This window comes from Oryctolagus cuniculus, chromosome 2 (genome assembly GCF_964237555.1).
Source record: "Oryctolagus cuniculus chromosome 2, mOryCun1.1, whole genome shotgun sequence".
Lineage (NCBI taxonomy): Eukaryota > Metazoa > Chordata > Mammalia > Lagomorpha > Leporidae > Oryctolagus > Oryctolagus cuniculus.
This window is the reverse complement of record NC_091433.1, coordinates 192,908,732-192,922,086: the sequence shown is the minus strand read 5'-3', so window position 1 is coordinate 192,922,086 and position 13,355 is coordinate 192,908,732. Positions and strand designations below refer to the sequence as shown.

At 58.1% G+C, this 13,355-nt stretch overlaps 2 long non-coding RNA genes across 2 annotated transcripts; one reads left to right on the top strand and one right to left on the bottom strand.

The window, feature by feature from the left end:
* Positions 1 to 9,253: 9,253 nt before the first annotated feature.
* Positions 9,254 to 11,450, bottom strand: LOC138848837 (uncharacterized). The gene is made up of 2 exons (XR_011386971.1): positions 11,196 to 11,450; positions 9,254 to 9,787 (listed from the first exon to the last, which is right to left on the bottom strand). It is a non-coding gene; the product is annotated as an uncharacterized lncRNA (long non-coding RNA).
* A 3-nt stretch (positions 11,451 to 11,453) lies between these two features.
* LOC138848838 (uncharacterized) lies at positions 11,454 to 12,909 on the top strand. Its single transcript, XR_011386973.1, has 3 exons — positions 11,454 to 11,634; positions 12,195 to 12,500; positions 12,590 to 12,909. It is a non-coding gene; the product is annotated as an uncharacterized lncRNA (long non-coding RNA).
* The last annotated feature ends 446 nt before the right edge of the window (positions 12,910 to 13,355 follow it).

Sequence of the window (13,355 nt, the reverse complement as noted above, 5' to 3'; positions counted from 1 at the left end):
GGGAGACCTGGAAGAAGCTCCTGGCTCCTGGTTTCGGCCTGGCCCAGCCCTGGCCATGGTGGCCATTTGGGGAGTGAGCCAGCGATAGAAATCCCCACCCCTCTCTGCTTCTTCCTCTCTCTCTCTGTAACTCTGCCTTTCAAATAAATACATTAAAAAAAGAAAATTGGTTAGCTCCTATTATGTTCTACTGGTATATGTATCTGTTTTTATGCCCATACCATGCTATTTTAATTGCTATAGCTTAGTAATATATTTTAAAGTTGGGTAGTGCAATGCTTCCCATTTCATTCTTTTAAAGCTTAGTCAATTTTTGGTGACTTTATTAAGAAAAACAACAATAACATTATAAACACAAAATTAAGACTAAAATGAATATGTATATGTTAAATAAAATAAATTCACAACAAAATTACATTTTTAAAAAAATATTTATGGGGCCGGTGCCGTGGCTCACTTGGTTAATCCTCCGCCTTGCATCCCACATAGGTGCCGGTTCTAGTCCTGGTTGCTCCTCTTCCAGGCCAGCTCTCTGCTGTGGTCAGGGAGTGCAGTGGAGGATGGCCCAAGTACTTGGGCCCTGCACCCCATGGGAGACCAGGAGAAGCACCTGGCTCCTGGCTTCGGATCAGCGCAGCGCCAGCCGTAGCGGCCATTTAGGGGGTGAACCAACGGAAGGAAGGCCTTTCTCTCTCTCTCTCTCTCTCTCTCACTGTCTATAACTCTACCTGTCAAATAAAGATATATAAATATATACATATTTTTTATTTATTTGAAATAGGCAGAGTTACAGAAAGAGGGAGAGAGAGAGAGATCAATCTTCCATCTGCTGGTTCACTCCCCAAATGACTGCAATGGCCAGAGTAGAGCTGATTCGAAGCCAGGAGCCAGGAGCTTCCTCCTGGTCTCCCATTGCTGGTGCAGGGGCCCAAGCACTTGGGCCATCCTCCAGTGCCCTCCCAGGCCACAGCAGAGAGCTGGATCAGAAGTGGGGCAGCTGGGACTCAAACTGGCACCCATATGAGATGCTGGCACTGCAAGCCAGGGCTTTAACCCACTGTGCCACAGCATCGGCCCCAACAAAATTAAACTTCTAAAAAGCTTACATCATCAAGCCCAGAACAAAATGGTGTATTTTCATTTGATGCCAAACATACGCTATAATATTTTCGCAGCTTTTGTTGTACTGTGACGTCTCTAGTACTTTTTCCGTATGTATACACTATGCTTCATTTACAACGGAAGGAGTGAAAGAGAACTCAACCTTTCCTAACCTCTAGCAGGACTGGCAGAGTGTCGGATGCTGTCCGTCATTCCTGGTCGTTAGAGGGGGTGCATGACGTCACGTACAAGAGTACTGACAGAAGTGCATGGACTGTGCTGCGTGACCAGGTAGGCTCCTAGAAGGAGAGAGCTTTCATCCCGATGAACCGACAGTGAAGAACCCAATCCCCAGTTAGGACTCTCCGTCTCCTGGGATCGGGGACACTTTCCAAAGACACGGCTGTGGGGACTTCAGACCCGACTGCGACTTCCAAAGCACAGGGACGCAGCCCTCGCCCAAACCAGCAGAGCCCCTGGGGGGATCCCTGGACATCACTGTTAGCCCGAAACACACACCAGTGCGACTGCAAGTCCCCAGGGCGTTTCAGCATACTCTCATTTCATACATACTCTCCACTCAAACGCCCCGCTAGCCAGGTCCCCAAGTGCACACGGCCAGCATTGTGTGATTTTCAGCATGCAGACCACACATTTTCACAAGCTTTTTTTTCAATTTTTTTTAAAAATATATTTTCATCTACTTGAAAGGCAGAGACAGAGGTGGGTGGGGGTGGACAGAGACAGAGAGAGAGGTTCCGTCTGCTGGTTCATTCCCCAAATGCCCACAACAGCCAGGCCTAGGCCAGGCTGCAGCCAGCAGCTGGAATTCCATCCGGGTTTCCCTCGTGGATCAGGGGACATGAGCACTTGGTCCGTCATCCACTGCCTCGCAGGACCCACTAGCAGGAAGCTGGATCGGAGATAAAGGAGGCGGGACTCAAAGCAGCACCCAACAAGGATTGGATGTTGCGGGTGGCGGCTCCACCCACCGTGCTAGCACACCACCTCCATGTATGTTGTTAGATTTTTATCACGTGTCTCATGTTTAGGGAGCTGTTTTAAATGCTACCTTTTTCCCTCAATTCAAATTTGTCACTCAACTACAGACTGACCAATTGGTGTTTGCCTCTTGATCTTACATGCCGTTATCTCCTAAGACCTACTTGCTGGCTCCCTTGGGCTTTCGACATAGGCGATCGCGTCTTCTGCAAACAAGGACCAGTTCTGCTTCTTCCTTTCGAGTCTGTTTATTTCTGGCTTTCCCCTGGCTCTCTGCGGGACCCACATGGGGTAGTGGCTGGGAGAGGTGAGAGCGATCTCTCGGCCCTGCTCTGTCTCCTTTCTTTTCTTTCCCTTTTTCTTTTAAAGATTTCACATGCTTCTTACAGAACCAACCCCAGAGTGCAGGAAACCAAGAATAAAAGTCATATTCCTGGTGATGTTTCCGGCTTGCTATGACGCTGACCACAGCACAGAAACACACCCCATCTCCCGTGCAATTCCTCAAAGCCCCACCCTGGGTCTTCGCCAGTGTCTCCCCTGGAGTTGGGCCTGGTTTTCGTACCAGTTTGCATCCAGATTCCTCGGGGAATGGGATAACTTTGCTTTTGCTTTGTGGCCAGAAATCTCTCTCTCTTTTTTTTTTTTAAGATTTTATTTATTTATTTGAGAGGTAGAGTTACAGACAGTGAGAGGGAGAGACAGAGAGAAAGGTCTTCCTTTGCCGTTGGTTCACCCCCTAAATGGCCGCTACGGCCGGCGCTGCGCCAATCTGAAGCCAGGAGCCAGGTGCTTCTCCTGGTCTCCCATGGGGTGCAGGGCCCAAGGACTTGGGCCATCCTCCACTGCACTCCCGGGCCACAGCAGAGAGCTGACCTGGAAGAGGAGCAACCAGGACAGAATCCGGCGCCCATATGGGATGCCGGTGCTGCAGGTGGAGGATTAACCAAGTGAGCCACGGCGCCGGCCCCCAGAAATCTCTTGATCCTGAAAGTCTTGCAAGGCTTCCCATGAGCGCTCTATCAGGGAGCCCCTTTCCACTTCTAATTTGTGAGTGTTTCTGACGCCTGGATGTTGAATTTTGTCTCCTGTTTTTCCTGCATTATTTGGGAGGGGCCCAGGGTTTCCTTCTTCTGTGTGTGGATGTGGTTAATTACACTGATTGGTTTGCCAGGTGTGTGACGTCACGCCGGGAGCAGTGCTCAGGCCCGGGCTTTGTGTTGGGTGCTGAGGCGGACGCCACCTTCCTGGAGCTCAGAGTGGGCTTGAGAGCCCCTGGGAGCCAAGGGAGGTCACCAGAGGTCACCAGCTTGGGATCTCTGCCCCACCTTGCTTCTGGTTAGAGGCCTGTGCTGCTGGTGCCCCACCAACCCGAATCTTGGGGTTCCCCTGACATTCTAGGGGAGCACGTGGTCAGCCATGCTGGCCCCAAGGATGAGGTGGCCCCTGAGACCCTGGCCGCGGGGACAGAGGGCCAGCCCTGCTGTAGCTGCTGTTGGGGCCTGATGCAAGACCTGGGCTAGGATGTGTTAGGTTTGGAATAGTTCGGGGTTCTGGCCTTTTGTACCCCCAGAAATGAGATGGAAAGGAGACAGAGCCAACCTCACCAGAAACAGGTTGCAAAGAGGGGTGGCAGTCTGTTCTTGCAGAGGGCTGGGTTTCTATCTGGCTGAAGCAGGCACCTGCCGCTCCGGTGGGAGGTAGGGGCTTGCACTGGGCGGGAAGTAGGGAGAAGGGGGCTTTTAGAAGCCTCTGGGAATTTTCCTCCTATCTGCTTTGTGAGGAGTCTGGGGGGGTTGAGCTTGGTTCCCCCTTCTGTTGAGGGTCTCAACAACAAGGGAGGAGATGGGGGGGACACCATGGGAGCTTTATTGCCCTTGAGGAGGTGTCCCTGAGGGCTGCAGGGCCTGGCCCTGCCCTGCCCTGGCTAGAACGGAGATTACAGCCCTGCTGGCCATGACTTTCTCCTCCATGGAGGTGGGGAGGGACCATCACAGCCCAAAGAACTTGGAACTTTGCAAGCAACCTCCCATCCCTTTCCCTAGGAAGGGGTCGTGTGGGATTAAAAGAAGCCCACGCATGGCGGCCCACGCATGGCGGTGACCGAGGCCAGCCTCCTGGAAGCTCAGGGGCGTGAAGATCAAGGTCAGTGGGAGCCTTGGCAGCAGGTGCTGGAGCTGGAAGCTGTTGACCGTGACCCCTTCCTTTGCAAGACAGAGGCTCAGGCCACTCTTGAAGCTCCCACGGTCTCTGTGATGCTGACCCAGTTTCGCGCGTGGTTCCCTCCTGGCCCCCAATCCGTTTTCTCCAACCTCAGCCTGGAGACTCTCCCGGGACTAGAACAACGTGAGCATGAAATTTCTCCACTTAGACTTCCCTGCTGGCTCCTCATGACCTTCAGGGTGAAACTCGAATTCCCAGCGTGATAAACCCACAGCCTGCAGGGCCTGCTCTGTCCCACGGCCTGTCCCACGGCCTGCAGGGCCTGCCCTGTCTGGGCTCCTCTCCCGCCACCTTGCCCCCTGCCCTCTGCCCCAGTCCCATAGACCCACGTGTTTGTACCTTGTGCCCCAGTGCCTGCCACCACCCTCTCGGGGTCCTGCCTCCAACATGGATGGTCATCAAACAACATCAGCTCCTCCCCCAGCCCTTCGAGGATTCAGGTTCAGGTTTGCCATCACCCACCCACGTGTACTGGTCAGCTCGGAGCTGCGCAGTGCGGGCCAGCCTGGATGGCCAGGGGTTTCTGAGTTCCTGCCCTGCCCTGCCCTGCGGGAAGCTCAGGCTGCAGGCGTGGAGCTGCAGGGCACCGACCAGCCAGCACTGGGAGCAATCCCGAAGCCCCCATGGCGAGCGCTGGAGACCCCTTAGGGACCCTAACCATCTCCTCAGAGCCCCCCGATTCACTGCCGCGCGTTCAGGCCTGATACTTGCCAACAGCGGCCGCTCTGTGGCACGATTCGCACTCACACCGAGCTCTGAGACTTCCGCTTTAAGTGTGAGAGTAAACGGTGGCAGCAGGGGGCAAGGGAACTGGGGTCCTGGGGCGGGTGCACAAAATCTCATAGTAGGTTGGTGTGGCCCGGAAAGCCCAGAGAAGCAGGTGCAGTCACGTGACTATCAGGCAAATTCTAAAGAAATAAAAATATGCAGGGGCTTCTAAAAGTTCGCGGAGTGGCCACTGTTGTGCTGCAGAGGGCTAAGCCGCCTGCAACACCACCATCCCACAGCAGCTCTGCTTTCAATCCAGCTCCCTGCATGGCCTGGGAGAGCAGTGGAGGATGGCCCGGGTCCTTGGGCCCTGCACCCTCGTGGGAGACCCGGATGGAGTTCTCAGCTCCTGGCTTTGGCCTGATCCAGCCCCAACCTTTGCGGCCATTTGGAGAGTGAACCATCAGAAGGAAGATTTCTCTTCCTCTGTTCTCTCCCTCTCTGTCTGCCGTTCCATAAATAAATAATTTTTTAAAAAACTCATGAAAAAACTGAATTGAAAGACATTTATTTTGGTGCAAAAAACATTTGAAACACACAGTTTTTAACTGCTACATGTTTTCCGTGCACTCTTTGAAGACGCCTTGGATGCGTTTTCCTCCCTCTCACACTGTGCTACCTGCAGCTCTGGGGGAGCCTGGGGATGGGCCAGAGAATGGCAGTGCTGTGTCTTCCCGACAGGTCAGTTTGACGCAAAGACTTGGGGTGAAATCAGTAAATTAGCTGGCCTGCGTTTTAGAATCCTGTCTTTGTATAAAAGCAAACCTGGAGGAGCTAAAGCACAGGATGTAGACTTTGGACAAATTCCAAAACTAAGACACAGGAAACTGCCTGAGGTGGTTTTGGAACGGGAGACTCCTCTGGACAGCCCTCCGGTCCTCTCTGGAGTCAGGCAGTTACGAGCGATGAGGACCGCATGGTGCTGCCTCTGCCCTGGGTGCGTCTCGTGCCCGCGACAGGCAGGCCCGCAGGTGCGGGTGCCCACTGCCGGCCACCGAGCACTTCTGTCCCCGTCACTCCTGCCTCTCTGAGCTCTGTGGGCTGAATCTGTGCCCGTGGACGTCAGCCAGCCCCACCCCGCGGCCCTGAGACCACCCTGCAGTGTCTCAGCCTCTCCCCACCCCACGCCCGGCCCAGCAGGGGTGACCGCTGAAAGGGCCGGAAGCAAGGCCGTGCAGCCCAGCCTGCCTGATAATCCCGGGAGGAAGGCAGCCGTGGACAGAATCCTCAGCTGAACCTGCCTCCCCGCGCCAGAGGCGGGAGCGGCTGCCGATCGGCCAGGAAGCAAAAACACAAACAGTCGCCCCAAGGCCCCCAGTGCAAGCGAGGCTGGGACACGGGTGGCCTCTGCTCTACCACCCTGTGGGGAGGCCCCAGGGGCCGGAAGGAGGCAGATGCCCTCGTGCGGGGCTCAGAGCCGCTGGCCTGGGTGTTGTGCTGTGCCCACCTTCACAGGGGGGAACGAGTCGGGGCGATGCCAGCAGGTGCGGCGCCATCAGGTCCCTAGAGAGCCACCTCTGACGTGAGGAAGGGGGGCGGGGGCTCACAGACGTGTGCCGCTGGAGGCTCCTGTATTTGCCGAGTCTGGAACAGCCTAGATTGTGGTAAAACTGACGGGCAGGAAAGATCCGTGAGGTGTCCAGTCCATCGCCAGCCACCCGGAGTGGCCTCCTCTGTATCAGAGGTGCCTGCCACACTCAGGCCTTCGGCAGAGTTGGACACTGGAAAAGGACTGTGACTCAGCGTGGGGAGGGGTGGAGGCTGAGCCACCTGCCCAGGAGGTTGGCCAGGCCAGGCCACAGGGCTGACCGCTCTCAGCCTCCCGAGGTGAGCCCCACCCCCTCTGGGGAGGGGCCCGGGCTTCACTGGCAGATGGGGTCTTCAGGTCCAAGGCAGGGAGCCGGGGCAACTCGGGAGGTGCCAGGCAGAGGGGTGTGGAGGCGGAGGTCGGAATTCAGGGCGGGGCCGGGCACTGCCCAGAACAGGTGCGGCCGCGTGGGGCTAGCCTGGCTGGCAGGGAGGGGTGTGGGTGAGGCTGGGCATGGGCTGCGTGCCAGGGGCCAAATGCACCACACCCATTTCATCTAGGGCAGGAGGGACTGTCGGAGGAGCTAAGGCAGAATCCAGTGCCCCTGTTTCAGACACAGATGTGGAAGAGCCCGGCAGGGGCAGGGGGCACTGGGTGGGGTGGGGGAGGCAGACACCCCCAGGGACTCTTCCCGAACTGGGACTCCAGCCTGCCCGGCAGCCCTGGGACAGTTCCAGGACAGCGACGCCGCGGTCAGCAGAGCCAGGGGACACTCAGTGTCAGGAATGGCAGGGCCACAGCGGGAGGCTGTTAGAGAAAGGGCAGGACCGCTACTATTCATAGTACAGCCCTCTGCACTCACTCACGCCCGGCCCCTGTGCCCGTGTGTGTGTGTGTGTGTGTGTGAGAGAGAGAGAGAGAGAGAGAGAGAGAGGGAGAGAGAGAGAGAGAGCGTCCTGAGACTTGCTGATGGATCTGGCTTCCAACTGAGGCTGCCCGCTGCGCTGTGGGGCCTGGGGCCGATGTCTCCACCGGCCCCACGAATGTTCTTGGACGGCCAGCAAGGCTTCCAACCGTTCAGAAGGTGCCCGAGCAACAAGGACAGCAGACACGGCGACAGGCTGCCTACGGTAACTTGTCAGGCAGAAAGGGCCTGTGCGCATTCCTTCATTCACTCAAACATCCACGGGGCGAGACCCAGAGACGTCTGACGTGAAGAGAGGAAAAGTGACGTAGCGCCTGTGCCCGGGAGGTGGACGGTGGAGAAGGTCAGCGTGGACGGTGACCACGCAGTGCCGGGCGTGCAGGGCTAGAGCAGTGAGCTCCGTGCCTGGCGCTAAGCAGAGGGGCGGTGGGTGGGCTGCAGCCAGGGCACAGGCTCACCAGGACGTGCGAGGCTGGAGATCTGCCCACAGAGTCTGAGGAGGACTCGCCACAGGACTGCGGCCTGGGCTGGGCCCAGCCTTTGTGCCTCAGCCGGGGCCCGGCTCCCATCATGCTCTCTGCTGGCAAGTCCCCACCTGCCACACCGGCCTCACCCTCGGTGCGGTCTCTCGCCGCAGGCGCCGAGCACAACCCAAGGGCTCCACCTGTGGCTGGCTCCCCACCTCGGGCTCCGTGCTGGTCGCAGGCCCCTCTTGGCTGCTCCAGGCAGTGCTGGCTTCCTGGCCCCGTGTGCTGCCCGTGCACCAGCTGAGCCGCTAGCCAAGCCTGGCCTGGGCCCCCTCGCGGGCCTCCTGGGGGGAACCGGGTGGGTTTCAGGGTCTGGGTCTGGCTCAGTGGTCCCAGGCCAGTGAAAAATGTGTGTTGAATGGACGAATGGGAGAAAAGCCAAAGCTTGAAGACCACTGGAAACAAGATGCCCTTTTCTACATGAATGAGACACTGGGACCAGCATCTGCAGTGCCCCCTCTCCCCCCAGTATCTTCTTCTGGAGGGCCTCCTAAGGGGCTAGCAGTGGGGGTGGGCGCTGGTCACACCCTTAAGATGCCCAGGTCCTACAGCAGAGTGCCCGGGTTCGATACCCACCTCCCGCTCCTGACTCCAGCTGCCCGCCAATGCAGACCCCAAGCAGCAGGATGGCTCCAGCGGCTGGGCCCCTGCCACCCCCACGGAAGACCTGGACTGAGTGCCGGGCTTCTGGCTTCAGTCCTGCCCAGCCTTAGAGTCCAGCAGGCACTCGGGGAGTGAACCAGCAAATGGAAGATCGATCAATCTCTCTCTCTCTCTTTCTCTGCCTCAAGTAAATCATCTTTTAATTAAAAACAATTATAGGCCGGCGCCACGGCTCAATAGGCTAATCTTCCACCTTGCGGCACCAGCACACCGGGTTCTAGTCCTGGCAGGGCGCCGGATTCTGTCCCGGTTGCTCCTCTTCCAGGCCAGCTCTCTGCTGTGGCCCGGGAGTGCAGTGGAGGATGGCCCAAGTGCTTGGGCCCTGCACCCCATGGGAGACCAGGAGAAGCACCTGGCTCCTGCCTTCGGATCAGCGCGGTGTACCGGCCATTGGAGGGTGAACCAATGGCAAAGGAAGACCTTTCTCTCTGTCTCTCTTTCTCACTGTCCACTCTGCCTGTAAAACACACACACATACACACACACAATTATAAAGCAGTAACAGACACATACCCCTAAAGGATTTCACACCGCAGCCCTATAATCACAGAAAATAAAGTTGGCCCAGCCCTTGACAGTCCTATGCCCTTAAATGGCAGCGTGCCTAACCCTGGCCACGGCACCACCAGGGGGATGCTGTCTGTGTCCCTCTCAAAGGCGACGACACAGACTCAGAGGTGCAGTGCCTTGCCCACGGCACACCCCCATGTGGCAGAACACAGACGGCCATGTCTGCAGCCGTCTTCCACAGCCAGCGTGCTCTTGACCTTGGCTTTGCCTCGTCTGGCCGGCTGCAGACCCACCTTGTGCGACCACTCGTGTTTTCCAGCTCAAGTTCAGCCAGGGCTCCACTGTCCCCGGTTCTCCTGCCGTGTGCCCGGTTCCCCAGACGTTGATGTCAGCAGAATCCTTGGCTGCAGCAGAGTCTGCCCCAGCTGGAGACCCGCACAGGTGTGGCAGTGGCAGGTGGCAGGTGTTCTTGGCGCCAGCGCTCCGCCAGGAAGACAATGATTCCAGGGAGAGGCCGGGGACGGGGAAAGAAAGGTGTTTCTGTCGGGGAAGCAAAGACGTCTCCCTTAATTATGAAAAGCCAGGGAAGCAGCACACAGTCCCCACAGCCCTCACCAAGGCTTAGCTAGCAAGTGTATGCCACGAGGCACCTGTGCGTTAGCTCTGTAGCTTTCGGGCGGCTGCTTTAAATGCCTCGGGCTGTGAACACACTGAGAGCGGCCTGGGGCACTGCAGAGACCCTCTCTGTCCATCACGTGATTGGAACCTACAGCCAAGAAGTCCTAGCGAGGCGGCGCGACTCAGAAATCAGACACGACTTTGCAAGCGACAGGGCTCAGTCCTCTGTTTTACCAGCAGTCACGCCTCCGTCACACCAGAACCCTTCCCTCTTTCCTCTGGGCTCTGGAAAGTTCCAGGGGTGATGGTGGTGACAACGGCACGGTGCTGAAGCCTTGGTCTTCACGGTCACGTCCTCACCTGGCATCAGCCTGGGCTCTGGCCGAGTGTCACCGGTTCCTCCGCAGAGCCCTCCTCTGGCGGCTTTGCCACATGGACACCGTTCAGCAGCTCCTGCCTGGCGGTAGAGCCGGTGTGGATGGAGCCCGGGGCCTCCTGGCCACGTCACCACATCTCCTCCCAGGGGCTACCCTGCAAGCCCCTCTGGGATTTGGAAGCCTCCACCCCGAGACCCACGGCCTGGGGAAGAGACCGCTGGGTCCCCGTCCCCCAGATCCGCCCACATAAGCCGTGCCGGGAGGGAGGTCATGCCCTCCGTGAACTGTGCTGCCTGTACCTGGGTCCCCACGCAGCCGGGGGCTTGTGCTTGGGTTTTGGGTGTCATTGATTCGTCTTGAGCACCTGGAACCCTTGCCACGAGCCCAAGTCTCCCTCACGCCGGAGTGACCTCGCCTGCCTCTTCCTCTCCGCGCCCTGTGACTTCTGCTCGCTGTGGTCTGCGCCCAGCCTGCCCACCACTGCTGCCGCCCACCAGGGCTACGGATCCTAATTGGCAGCCGCTCCCTCAGCCTTCGTCTTGCCCGGATCTGCGGCTGACCAGGTGCTGCCCCATGGGCCGTCCCGCCGGCCCTGACGGTGACCAGCTGGGTGCGTGTACAAACTATCCCGCCCACGCTGCAGGTGAGAACACTGAGGCCGGGAGTGGAGATGCCCCACAGCCGGGGACTGTCAGAGACGACAGGAGATGCGGTTCCCGCCCAGCCCTCAGATCAGCCGGTGGAAAAGGCGGCAGCTGCTGGCACTTCGGAGCCTGGAGGGAGCGCGCCGTGAATCCTCGGACCCGCACCGGTGCTGGTGATGGCAGCCCGAGGCGGACACCAGAGCCGCAGGCCACCTCCTGGGCCAGGTCTAGTATGCCCCCAGGTGATCCGCTTACCCCAGTGCACCTGGTGTGCCCCACATGCAGAGAGAAATTGGGACTCCCACTCACCAGGGTTACTGTGGCCATTCCCTGCGGCCATGCGATGGCCCCCCCTGTGCCTGGCACCGAGGGGACATCAGGAGCCGCTGGGTGTTGACAGACCCTGTGCCCAGTGCAGCGCGCTGATAGGAGGGTTAACGACGGGAGCAGACTGCCCCGCACCTAAGATGTTACAAGCAGGAAGGCGGGTGTGGAACACCGGGGACTCTTTGTACTACTTGGCGATCTTGTAAATTTCTAACTATTCTGCAATAAAAAGTTTATTTGAAATGTAAACAGGTCTTGCCTTTTAACAAGGAGCCTCTACCATCCTGGGGCCAGGCGAGCTCATGGGTGTGCCTGCCCTGCAAACCCTTCTGAGGCCATGTTTATTTCCAGAAGCTCTGGGGAGACCCGACACCACGCCGGGTGGGCAACCGGAAATGCAGGCGGCACTCCATGGCCCCAGGTGCTTGCAGGGAGGGCCCGTGGTGCAGGCGGAGCATGTGGGGAAAAGCCGGGCAGGTCTAGAGGGCTCGCCCTGGTGCGCTCGCCAGGCAGGGAGACGCAGAGGCCATATGGCCAGGCGGGGCCGTGGCCGGCGCGGCTCATCCCAGATGGAGACAGGGACGAGACCAAGGAGGGGTGAAGGTCAAAGCTGAGGGCCCACGTGGCCACTGTGCGCTGTCCAGTGGCGGCAGGGGTGGGGGGGTGTGTGCAGGAGGCTGTGGAACAGAGCAGGAGGGGCCTGACATTGTCATGTGAAAGATAGACATCCCCCCACGGGGTTGGGGGGAGCTGGGGAGTGTCAGGGATTGCTTTGTTTCTTTTTGTTCCTGAGAAATTGGACTCTGAAGGAGCCTTAGGCTTACAGAGGCAGTGGGGGGAGGAGGGGGAGCGGGGAGGCGGAGCCGCTGATTTAGAGACCGGGAAGCAGGGGAGGAGCCTTGTCACCTGTGCAGTGCCCGGCCCATCCCCGGAGCAACACCAGGGTCGCTCCTGACCTGTGACCCCCCCTTCTCTCCCCAGAACACTGAGGCCTGCTCTGGTCCAACCCCTGCATCCACAGGGCTGACCCTGTCCAGCGCATTGGCAACACCCAACACCTGCTGAACAAATGAATGAATGAATGAATGAATGACAAGTCCCCAATCCCAAACACATGAGCGTCACATGAGCTCTCCGGGCAGCTGGTCCCTGAGCAGGGCACACAGCAATTTTCTAGGATATGTTAGCTCTCGCATCGTAATTCTGTGTTGCTTGTCCCTTCCACTTCAGTTTACTGTTTTGCGATGACTTGAACCATCCCAGAATCCCACGGTGTGGCAGGAAGAGGTGAGAAGCAGCTCAGCTACAGGCGGGCATAGAAAGAACCAACACCTGCGTGAAACTGGAAGTTTGCAAAGCACTGTTGTGACTTCCAGGGTCTTCGGCTTTGGAAGAGAGGAGTCAGAGGACACAGAGAAGTTGTGGGAGCCGGCGCTGTGGCACAGAGGGTAAAGCCGCTGCTTAGGACACCAGCATCCCGTCTGGGCGCCGGTTCGAGTCCCAGCTGCTCCACTTCCGATCCAGCTCGCTACTAACACGCCTGGGAAAGCAGCAGAAGATGGCTCAAGTGCTTGGGCCCCTGCACCCACCAGGCAGACCCGGATAAGGCTTCTGGCCCAGCCCTGGCCTGTGTGGCCATCTGGGGAGTGAAGCAGCAGACAGAAGACCTGTGTGTGTGTGTGCGTGTGTGTGTGTGTGTAACTCTGACTCTCAAATAAATAAATCTTTAAATTAAAAAAAATGCTGTCATCTTGGAGAGACGGAGTGACCGCGAGAAACAGGTTTAGCAGGAAAATCACACAGGTTCCATGGCTTGGCCAAGCCCTCACCATGTCCAGCACGGGGTGAGTGGGCAATGCCGACTCCCTACCAGAGGCCACAGATGGGAAAAAGCAAGGAGAGGAGGTGGGGGTGGCGAGCAGCTCAGCCCCAGACAGGGGTCCCCAGGGGCTCTGTGCAGCTGAGGAAGGCTGGGACCAGAGCGGCAGCCAGTCGGGACGCTCCGGGCGGTGACTCCGGGATGTGGCGGGCGGCGGCAGGCGAGGCCGCTGCCCTGTCACCTAGGCCCTTGGGCAATCTCCCCGCCCCATCCCCCCACAGCGTGGGAAGACTTCGTGGTTCGCCAAGACCTCTGGGACACTT